At 39.2% G+C, this 12,087-nt stretch overlaps 2 long non-coding RNA genes across 2 annotated transcripts; one reads left to right on the forward strand and one right to left on the reverse strand.

Moving 5' to 3' along the window:
- Nucleotides 1-446: 446 nt before the first annotated feature.
- LOC138122088 (uncharacterized) lies at nt 447-2,554 on the reverse strand. The gene is made up of 3 exons (XR_011156342.1): nt 2,115-2,554; nt 1,154-2,067; nt 447-1,096 (listed from the first exon to the last, which is right to left on the reverse strand). It is a non-coding gene; the product is annotated as an uncharacterized lncRNA (long non-coding RNA).
- Nucleotides 2,555-9,812: 7,258 nt separating this feature from the next.
- On the forward strand, nt 9,813-11,210 carry LOC138139673 (uncharacterized). Its single transcript, XR_011162350.1, has 2 exons — nt 9,813-10,029; nt 10,092-11,210. It is a non-coding gene; the product is annotated as an uncharacterized lncRNA (long non-coding RNA).
- Nucleotides 11,211-12,087: the final 877 nt, after the last annotated feature.

Here is a 12,087-nt window from a genome sequence, read left to right on the forward strand (position 1 = left end):
AAAAAAAAAAAATTATTTTTGGCTCTAAATTTTAAGTTAACTGTCAACATGCTCCAATTAATCTACGCTTTAAAAAAGCAAATGTCAATTTGGTTTGACTTTTGCGAACTAAAATTTAATACAATCTCAATCGTGCGCGCCTACTAAGTTTTAATATTTTACCGAAATAAACGATAAAAATGTGTTACACAGTCTAGGACTGGTTTACAAATCTATGAGGGGCATGATGACCAACTCAATAGACTGAGACCAATGGCTTAACGTGACTTCCGAATCACGAGATAGAATATAGCGTTTTTTTTCCGCCCTGGGTCGGAATCGAACCCGCGACCCTCGCGTCCCTGCGCCGAGACGGACTCCGTTAGGTCAAATTCAATTAAGAATAATTAAGTGGATGATTTATTATATATATTTACAGTACAATTATGTAAATGTGAAATATGGAAACCTTCTGGTAATGATGATGACAAGTTAAGTTCGTCTGAAATTTGATTGTTTGACGATACAGCAGACATCTCATGATAACTATCAACCGATAAGTAATTATTTTTCTCTGGGATTTGACCACTTGAAGACGTAGCATCATGTGTTTTCAATTCTTTGAAAGATAAGGCTTTACTGGTAGTGTTGTCTTTGCCTAAAATCATTTGAGCGATCTTCTTCTTATTTTGTATTGATGCGTCAACGTAACCCTCGGCAACATTGGTCGATTTCCACCCCCCAAGACGTTTCAAAATCGACGTATCTGCTCCGGATTCAGCTAATAATGTAGCCGAACTACGGCGGAAAGCGTGACCGGTGTATTCTTCGGGATTCTTCAAACCAAGGAAAGTGGCTATTTGTTTTGTCTATAACCAACAAAAAATCTCTGGTGCCGTGTATTTTTAGATCGCAATGAAGAATATCTTCGAAAGACTTCTAATAAATTTAATCCACTAACATTTCCCGGAGTTATGGTAAATTCTCGTGGTACTTTTGTTTTAGTTTCAAGGATCTGAATCTTCAGGAATTCTCCCATATCTTCTATGTCTTTTATAGACAACTGAAGTAGTTCTTGCCTACGGCAGGCTCCTGATATACCGACAATTAGTAAAACCTGAAAAAGATGATTATTTTGTAATGTAATTCTTCTCTAATAATTTTTTTCTTGTACCTTTAACATTAAATATGTTTCATCGTTGGCTTCTTTTAAAAATGCATGGACTTCATCCTTGGTAAAAACCTTCGATTTCTTCCCGCGATAGCCTTCACTCTGTCTCTTCAAGAGTGCAATCAAATTGTTGAATTTGCTAATATCTACCTTTTTATTCAAATAAATGGTTGTTCTTAGTTTTGAATACTCGCTCCACATTGTTGATGGTTTCAGCAATTTAGACCTTTGCATGAAATAAGCTAACATTACTTTTTCGTGACGATCACTTCCGGTGGTGACGTCACGGGATGCAATTTCACGCCGGTCGGTCGCGGTATGCCTCGAGCGCCAGTCCCTTTTTTCGGCTGTGGTGGGACGCCACACGGCCGGGGTAGCTCTGCGGAGTGACGGCGTCCAGGGGTCAGCTGTCAGGGCGCGGGGTAAGGGGGGAAACAAACAAACAGTCGTCGCAAAACCTTTATTTACACTATGTACAAGGGGGACCACTTGGTGAAGGCGAGATCCTCCGGGGATGGTGCCCGTGACCTGGCTGATGTCCTCGGCGGCAAGGAAGATAAGGGGGTGTTCGTACTTACGTCGGTCGGCCCTGGAACTTCCTCTTGGCGGCGTGCTTCCTCTTGGCGGCGTAGCGAGAGAACCGGTCGGGGTGTGACGGGGCTGCGGAGGTGTGACGGGATCCGAGGGGGAATTGGGGGAGGCCTGGTTCGCTCACTAGGGGAGCGAACGGGCCGGAGACAAGGGATGAGCGGGATGACCTGGTTCGCTCACTAGGGGAGCGAACGGGCCGGAAACAGGGGATGAGCGGGATGACCTGGTTCGCTCACTAGGGGAGCGAACGGGCCGGAAACAGGGGATGACCTGGTTCGCTCACTAGGGGAGCGAACGGGCCGGAAACACAGGATGAGCGGGATGACCTGGTTCGCTCACTAGGGGAGCGAACGAGCCGGAAACAGAGGATGACCTGGTTCGCTCACTAGGGGAGCGAACGGGTCGGAAGTCGGGGGTCGGAAGCGGAGTCGGAGGTGTATTGGGAGCCGGTTCGGAGCTGGTGCTAGGAGTCAGGTGGATGGTCGGACTTGGGATCGGAGTCGGAAGGTGCTCGGAATGGAATTGTCCTCTGCAGGCTCTGCGCGGGCCTTTTATTGCCTCGATGGCTGCGCGCGGCCGTTGACTCGCGGCTATGGCGGTGGGGGAGCTCTGTTCAGCGCGGAGTCCGGGTATTGTCGGCCGGAAGAAACACGGGTTCCGGGGCGGATTCGGTGGACACGGTTGAGGTAGCCGGCTCCGCGCTAATTTTCTGGCCCGGCTCGGAGAAAGAACGGAATTTTTCCGCCACCGGGAGCGTTTCCTAAGTAACTTCGTTACACACCCCTCCTTCTTCGGAAAAGGAGGGTCGCGCAGCGTCGCTCTTTCTGAGGGTTCTTCCTCCCGGTGGGGCGGGGTTTACTTCTCCGGCGGGCTTTCCGGTCGGTGGCTCCTTCCTTGCGTCGGCGGTGATCCAGGTTGAGACGGCTGACTGGGAATCGGGTTCTCTCGGGTTGGTGAAACTTGAAACTTAAGGTCATTGAAACGGCGGTTTACAAAATTAAAACATCTATTCTTCAGGTACAAATCAGTCTTCTCGGTTTCTTGGAAAATTTAAAATATTAAACTAAGGACGGTTTCTTGAAAAGAAGAAAAAAAAATCAAAACGGTTTCTTGGAAAATAAAATGGCTCCTTGAAGAACTAAAAGGGCGGTTTCTTGAAAATTCTTGTTAAATTAAAGGTGTCTTCTTGTTGCCGGTGGTGTCCGGGCTTCAACGGCGGTGGTGGCTGCGTTGGCGCCGGCGGCGGAAGCACCAAACCCCTAAACCTCTATATGCACTTTCGTACCGTGATTTACTTTTTTGAGGGAGAAAATCTTCACTCGCTTTCTCTGCTGCCTTTCTTAATTCGGGTGGGGTACATTTAAACTCACTGCCCGACATTTTCTTAAAATAACGGACGCGGAAAATATACTGGCATTTGTTTCCAACGCTTACTTAGTGGAAGTCGAAAAACGGTAGAAATGAAACTGCATGAAACTAATTGTTTATTTGCTAAAAATGTAATGATTCCGAATAAAATAGTATACAGACCTCGGCGAAAGTACCATTCCTGTGTCTCGAGAACTAGTTCACCTCGAGGCGAGCCTCTCGATAAACTATTGTTCTCTCGACAGGAATAGAGTACTTTCCGCCTCGGTATGTAATCTACTATTACACAATATATTAAGGAATTACAAAGCATTCATTTCTTACCTAAAAAGTTTTTTAAATTCACGTGATACTGCTGTACGTCTGGAACCGAAACTATTAAAATGGCGGTCGACTTCAGTTTCTCATTGGTCACGTGAGTCGTCTAATTTCCAAATTACCTTTAGTATTCAAATATGCTGCACTTCCTCTACTTTGTGCACTGAATTTCAGTGTTTCTGCAGTTTCCTTTGTCAACCCCTTCATGTTATTGTTTTTAGAACACTTCTATATAGAATTAATGAAGAGTTTTCGCGTTAGGTTCCGTTAAAATAACCGGTACGGTATTCGCGAGCAATTACCGTAATCACTTATTGTAATAATGAACCGGTTACGCTATTGCCTAGCAACACCGGCGTTAGCGTACACGGTTATCTGAAAAACGTAACGCGAAAACTCTCTAATATATGTTGTAAGTAAATGTTTCTCTTAACCGATCAGTCATTCATAATTTATGTTAATATACGGTGCACATTTTTCATCAAGTTGAGTAATGTGTTTTGTTTTATCACTTACATACATCATGCAACTAAAAAAACATGCACATCATTTCCATGTAAGTAATGGTGGGTTTTCATGTTGAGGAGTCGTCTTGGGAGATTGAATACTTTTTTAAATATTCTAAAGCAGCAGTTACAGGTGGTGAGAATAATTGCACTGGTCGTTTAACATTCATTTTTACAAAGTCGCTGGGATATAAAGGCTTTTTATTTAAGAATCTAACAGGCTTTATAATTAGATTTCTCTGTAATTGATAGAGACTTTTCAAGTGAGCAGATGAATTAACGCCTTCAGCAGCTTGCATGTCATGCTCCAGAAACATATTCCTTGCATTTTTAATTGCATGGCAATAATTGAAACAATAGAACTGTGGGATATTGGGTGTTGCTGGCTGTTCAATGCGAGTACAAAATTCATTATTTGCAAATGCCTTAAAGACTCCCACATTGGATTTGTGATTTTCTGTTACTATTCTTATTACAAGGAATCCGCAATCGTGATGTTGTTTTAGGACGTCTAAAGTTAAAATTGATAAAAATCCGGTGTCTTTAATGTTCTATGAAAAAAGTATGCAGCTGGTATTGTAAATTTTATTGACAGTCCGTGAATTAGTAAAGCAAAGCATTTGGTTGGCTAATACTGGCCTCTTGCCAATAATTGTCTTTTTAATCGTCCTTTCTAATCCATGTAGTCGATCTTGGGCTCTGTTGTACTGCAACTTTTCTTTAATTTCCATCAGTTACCAGACTGCACACTCGTTCTATACGCTGTAGTGACTTCACTTCCGCCTCAAGTCTAGATTTAATAAGGCCTGTCACATTTTTACCCATTCCGCTGTAGCGGTGTAGTGTTAATCTGGATGGCAATTGTAATTTCAGAAAATCTTGACTTCGCTTTGCCATAGTAAAAATGTGGCAAACAAACTATTATTGTCAGCTGCATCTTTTTGAATTTTTGCATTGCTTCAAAATGACAATTGTGCTTTTTTTCAGTTGCATTATTTCTCTTTTTTTTACTTCATTTTGTTCACTTAGCCTTTTAACTTGCATTTTCAATGCTTTTATTTCTTTCTTATATCCTTCTACTACATTTTTTAGTTTAGTTTAGTTTATTCACGCCAAGAAAGCAATTACAAGAAAACACACATGGAGCATTAGCAAGAACAAAAAGTGGGAACAAGATGCATCACTTGCACAGAAGTCTCCTACAGTCACTCTTGAACTTATTTGTCGAGACTCCACAGAAGTCTAACTCGTTACAGTAAAGGTTGGCCAGGCGAAGGGCACTATTCAAGGGTGAATTGTAGGAGTAATTGTGTTTATGGCAGTAAACATGAAACAAATTCGGGTGTCTGAGGTTACATAAAGGAACATTAAAGCCGATACGAAGCAGAGCATCAGAAGAATCAACATTATAGTTAATTATTTTATGTAGAAAACACAGCTTGTGACAATCCCTTCTGGTTTTCAGTGAGGACAAAGACATGTAAGCGGCTACAGAGTGCAAATCATCAAAATTGATATTTTGAGTTCTCAGCTTATATTTCAAATACTTCAAGAAATTGTTCTGTACCCACTCGATACGTGAAATGTGAGTACCGTAAAAAGGTGACCAGATAACACAATTGTATTCTAATATTGAGCGGACCAAGGAATTATATAATATTATAATCGCTCTGGTGTTCTTAAAATCCACTGTCCATCTTTTTAAACATCCCAGCATTTTTCTTCCCCTAGAAATCAAGAAGTCGTAATGTTCATGAAACGATAAATTGGAATCGAAAAAAAGACCCAGGTCTTTGATGGCATTGATAATTTCCAGCTGCTCCCCTTCCAATGAATAATAAGGAACGGAGGGCACAGTTTTCCTGCTGAAACACATTGCCTTGCATTTGCAAACATTGAGTTTCATACCATTGCGTGCGCACCAGTTTTCAATTCTTCTGACATCCTCCTGAAGATCAAATACATCCAGCTGCGTTTTGATGATTTTATAGATTTTTAGATCGTCCGCGTATAGCAGCGATGCCGAGGTCAGACTATCAGTGATGTCATTGATGAAGATTATGAATAATAATGGCCCGATAATAGAGCCCTGCGGTACTCCAGACGTGCTACAGTATGCAGACGACCTCACACCCTTAAGGACAACATGCTGAGTTCGATTGGAAATGTAGGTAGATGTCCAAGATAGGAACGGGTCGCGTACTCCGTACGTATATAATTTATTCAAAAGGATCTTGTGATTAACAGTGTCAAATGCTTTGCAAAAATCAGTATAAATGCAATGCACATCAAAACCGCCCTCAAATGCTTCAAAGACATTATTAACAAAGGCAAAATGATTGGTTACCGTAGATCTATTAGCGAAAAACCCATGCTGTGATGGACTGATAACAGTTTTGAAGGAAGCGGACAAGTGTTTGGCAACTAGCTTTTCAAAGATCTTGGCGGGAACTGATAGAATACTGATGGGTCGGTAATTCTCGAAGTTTTGTTTAGAGCCAGATTTAACCCTTCAACGGCGGAATTAAATTTTTTCCTTAAATGCAAAAAAAAATAAAAATTATTATTAATTTGTGTACTATTAACTTTTACAAACATAAATATTACAAAAAACAATTTTCAATTACAAAAAAAACTGTGTTACCATATGGTAACGCTAGCAAAAAGCGAAGTACAAAAATGCATTTTACTTGTGATATATACGTGTACAATTGTATTCTGACATAAGACCACGTTGCACTTGCTGCACATTTTGCGGATATAAGAAATCCATCTTTCCCCTCCACAACGATTTCTTTTTTGCCTTCGGTTGGCACCAGCAGATAGTTTCGTCCCGCGTACCTTATGTCATCCGAAACTCTGTTCAGAGTGACGCTTGATTTGGACGTTGGAGGCCGTCCAGCAGATTTTGGTTGAGTCTTGTTTCTCGCTAGATACGTCTCGTCTAAATTCCAGCTGACTAAGTTTTGGTTTGACTTTACGAGCAATAAACCAGGCGTTTACAACAGCAACGTCAATCAGCTATGTAAAGATCGCCCACCACCATTTCTTTCGTCTGACACAAATTCGGTACTTAGACACGTTCTGATCAGCAGATCAGTGCCTCCCATGTAGCGATTATATTCGGAAATCATAGAGGGCCTTTGAACTTGAACCACTTTTTTATCAGTCTTGGGAGTAACGTTGAACATTTGCAATTGCTGCAACTCCATGGCATGTTGATGCTGCACTGATGATGTTGTTATCCATCCATTTAACAACCATGAGGCCATCCTCTTTGCTGATATGTGAATCAAATTCCCCTCTTATTTTGCGTTTCATATATTTCTGGTGAGGTAATGGACAGTTTTTGGGAATGTGATTCTCCCTTATAGTACCAGTGGCACCATATCCTCCTTCTTTGAGGTGATATTGAATCCCGTAAATAAAATGGGAAAATTTTTAGAAGATGGTATAAGATCTCGTGTCATTCACGTTGTTCCGTCAATTCGTGGCCTCGAAAAATCAAAGTTCTGAATAGTAGCAGCCCCGTTTTCATTGCTATCCTCTTCAGAATTACCATCCATATGATGCATGTTAGCTGTTCTTATTTCAGCACTCGCCTGAAGTTGCGGTCCGCTGAGATTATCTAGCAAACTAGGACCATCCTTATCAGCAGAGTCGTCATCTGTTAGTACATTTGAATCAGGCGGCTCAATAAAAATTTGCTTTGTGTCACTGTAAGCAATTTCTAAAGTCTATGCAATATGATACCTCTTCTAAAAATAAATAAGCCACCGATATAAAAGACACCCTATTTTTGCAATTTTGTGTCATGCAAACTGCTAGCGTTACCATATGGTAACACCAACAAAAAAGTTACATCCCCCACTTGACAAATTATTCTTTCACAATAGGTCATGCATATATTGATAAAGCTAATATTTGAGATGGCAATAGTTAACATGCAATTTACAAAAAGACAAAAAAACATTACGAAAATGTAGTCACTTTATATGAAGGTCCATTATTTACGACCACAAAATGTAATCTGTTTTGCGGGTAGATATCAATAACCCTAATTATCAAAAACCCACAAATCTTTTTATAACTACTAACAAATCACAGTTTTAGCTTGTAATTAACATAACCTAACAGACAATTTGGCGTAAAATATGGTAGATGACGCAGTTTAAGACAGTGATTGCAGGCGTTACCATATGGTAACACCAGCCGCTGAAGGGTTAAACACTGGAGTGACAAGAGCTGATTTCCAGCAGTTCGGAAAAACACCTGAGTTGAGTGAATACTTAAAAATACGCCACAAAGGATCAGTAAGCGATGTACAGCAATTTCTGTAAAAAATTGGAGGCAGCCCATCTGGCCCAGCACCTTTATTACAGTCGAGATGAGTTAGTTCATAAAAGACACTATCTGAAGTAAAGTCAAAGTTTTTGAAATCAACGCTCAAACCGACAGGATTGTCACAAGCAGAAGCAGGTTGTGTGGTGACGATATCATCATAAACAGAAGAAAAATGTTCCGCAAAGGTATTAACAATATTCTCATTATCACATACAGGGTTATTGTGATAGATCATGAGATTCGGTATTTCGTTACATTTGGTATGTTCGTTTATATATTTCCAAAATTTTTTCGGATCAGATGTAATAAAATTTTCAGTGCGTTTTATGTAATCTTTGTATGATTTCTTCAGGGCTTCTTTGCATTGTGTTCTGACTGTAGCAAATGCAGCATAATCATTCGCATTGTGACTGATTTTATAGCGACGATGCAAGGTTGACTTCCGGCGAATTAATCTACGAACCTCATGATCGAACCACGGAGGAAATGAGCTCTTACATTTTCTCTTCACAGGAACAAAAAGACCACAGACAAAGTGTAAATAATTATAAAAAAGGCTCACAGCTTCATTAATGTCACTGCAGGAATCAAAGGTGTTCCAGTTCACATTAGACAAGAGTATGTTGATTTCATCATAATCGGCATTAGAATAATCATAAAAAATGTCACAAAAAAAAAAATTTTTTTTGGGAATTAAATTGACCTGAATCCCTTGATCATCACGTATCTAGAATTTCAAACAGAATTTAATTATATCACCGATTTTGGTACTTATTAATACCCACTACATTGGAAGTAGACGAAAGAAAAGATTTAGGTAAAGGAGTGTCTGCGCAGAGAGGGAATGTTTCAGTCGGGGTCGGTACATTAGCAGCAGTATTGAAAAGGCTTGCTTACAACATTATGTTGGTGAAGAATATTTTTTAAATACATTTAAAAAAAGTTACTGTATGTAACGTAGGCACCGTGTTACACTTTAGTAATTTTCGGCCAGAAGGTGTCTTTTTGTAACAACTGTCTTCACATTGTAAATTGCAGATTACAGCTCTATCAGGTAGTTTCGTATCTATGACCAGTAGTTTATTTAACGAATTCGTGTGTAAATTGGGCTTTTTTTGACATAAGTGGGCCAGTTTAAAACGCGGGTGAAACGCCATAGTAACTGTGCCAGTCTTTCTTAATAATTGTTTTCGGCCTCCCAATCTGGGAAATATAGCGTTACCTTACACTTTAGGTCAAGGGAGGTGCGATTTCCCGTACAATGTCAAAAATTTCTAGTGGAATGTGGGAAAAATCTAGTGGAGTACGGGAAAAATGTGCGGACACCGTTGATTTATTCTTTTCACAGTTACTTTAAAATTAAAGTGTCCATACGTTACTTTAATTTAGTATAAAAAAACACATTTCCCTGTATAATTTTTCCGATAAATGTGTTTGTTTAATTTATATCGATCGAAAAAGAAAATAATCGTAACAGGGAAAATACAACCTATTGGGTTGGCAGCTTTATATATCATCCGTGCTTTATATGTCAAAAAGTTTGACAATTGTCAGGTATTTCATAAATATCTGCAAAATTGCACAATAAAACTAAACCACAGAAGTTGATATATAGTTTTGTGTACCTACTTTATCCAGTACTAGCTGTTAGTGCTAAAGTGCAACTGGAAAATAAAAATTTACAAAACATTCTAACCCCAAAATCTTGTATTCACCTGAAGAAAGATGATTCGTTTTCACCAGGAAGTAGTGGTTAAGTACAAGACATTTTAATAATTTGCAACATTAACATAATTTATTTTGTAAAATTACAGTTGTAAACATTATTGTTACAATTCTCCACTTTAGAGAACAATGCAGAAACAATTTGGTAACTGTCAGCTTTATTACTTCTGGGTTGAATGTCAATATGTTGTACTGGTGCTTCTCTTACGGTACTGATGATGGAATTCTCAATGTTGGATGGTTACATTGGAAGCAACTGCTAAAAATTCAAGTAGATTAAAGCACTGTATTGAAGTTTGTGACACAACTCACCATTGTTTGAGCTGTAGCTGCAACACAGTAAATTTTGTTTTTGATGTTGAAGGAAGGCCATCAGTCATCACGAATCATTTTAGGAACTTCAATCTTGTGTCCATAGAGCAATCAAGGTTCAAATATTTGTCAATTTTATTTGAAATTGTTTTAATTGTATTAATACCAATTTAACCTGACTTCCATATATTTCTTCACAGTTTCAACCCAGTTTGAATTGGTAATGGCAAACAATCTACAAATATTGGTTTTTGTGTCAATTATCAATATAATATCTTCTCTTGACATTTTCCATTTTCAGAGTATATAACTCCTTTCGGAGCCAGGCACCACAAACACCTATTAATAAAACTGTCTGTAATAAAATATGGTTTATTAAAAATTTGTGAATTAAAGAATAGTTATTACATACTTTCGTGAGAAAAAATTGTCCTATGTAACGTTGTTTCGATTTTTGTGGTAATAATTCAGAATTTAGTCCTGCCACTAGTTGTACTCTGGTGTCACATTTAACTCACTCTATATTATATACTAGACATTTTTTTCACTCGATTAATACACCAAAATCAAATTTTGAAGCACGACCGTGAAAATTTAGCCGGCAAATAATTTGTTAGGAAAAAAACAAATGAGCGGTCACGGTCGTCAAGGAATTGATTCCACAGCATTCGATTCTTTATTGACGATGTCAAATTCTACAATAAAATTAGTCTTGATTTTTAAAAGATTTAATATTTTGGTCAGCCGAAAAGTCTAATACAAATGTCGTACGGGACGTATTTTCCGGCCCTCCAACTAATCAGGCACTCGGCTGCGCCATCGTGCCCGAAACCAGTTGTCGTGCCGGAAAATTCACATCCCGTACTCTAATGTAAATAACTATTTGCAATGCTGAATGCTGTTTCGCCACAGTGTAGGTGTAAAATGTGACAAAGCTTCTCGCCAAACAAACTTTGTTTTTTTGGTACTGCTTCCTGGCATGTCTCTCTTAATATGCTTATTGTAAAAAGTTTAAATTCTGTCACTTTGACATTTAACAGAAAACGGAAACAACATTAAACGAAAGGTACATTTTTAAAGTAAATGTTCAAATTGTGGATTTTCTCCTGATAATACGTGAAGATTGTGACTATTAAAAGTCCCTTTGTGGCAGAAATAGGATTCATCCGTAAGTAACACATCTGCAAAAAAGCCTGTATTCTCTTCGTGTTCCTGGAGTTCCAATCGAGGTGCATAATCTTCGGATAATAGACGTTGAACTTTGGTGTAATGATTCGGGTGCATTTGGTTACCTTTTACAATGTTTTGAACAGTATTTTTTGATTGATTCAGGATGTCGGCCACATTTCTAATACTTCTCGTTCCATCTTCCGTAAATGATTGAACTACGACTCCTTCCGTATCAGGAGTGCGAACCGTGCGGTCAACACCACCAACTCGGGAACTTTCTATCGGGAACCAAATAACCAATGGTTCTTGTTCTGTTCACTAAACCTAAAAATACGTCCGAACTAGGATGCCGACGATGTGGAAAGCGTTCACGATACAACCTTACGGCCGCTTGAGAATTCCTGCCACTTTCCCCGTAGATTATCATCATTCCGGTGTATTCTTCGGGAGTGAATATTTCTTACTGTGTTGCTGTCCAAAAATCGACACTTTTCAAGTGTACTAATTAATGTCACTTTGACGTTAATATAAAACGTTTGCATAGTTGACCAGACAAATATTGACTTATAACATTAATTTTGTTACCTGGTAACAACAGTACAC

The sequence above is a fragment of the Tenebrio molitor genome, chromosome 1, assembly GCF_963966145.1.
Source record: "Tenebrio molitor chromosome 1, icTenMoli1.1, whole genome shotgun sequence".
NCBI classification, from domain to species: domain Eukaryota; kingdom Metazoa; phylum Arthropoda; class Insecta; order Coleoptera; family Tenebrionidae; genus Tenebrio; species Tenebrio molitor.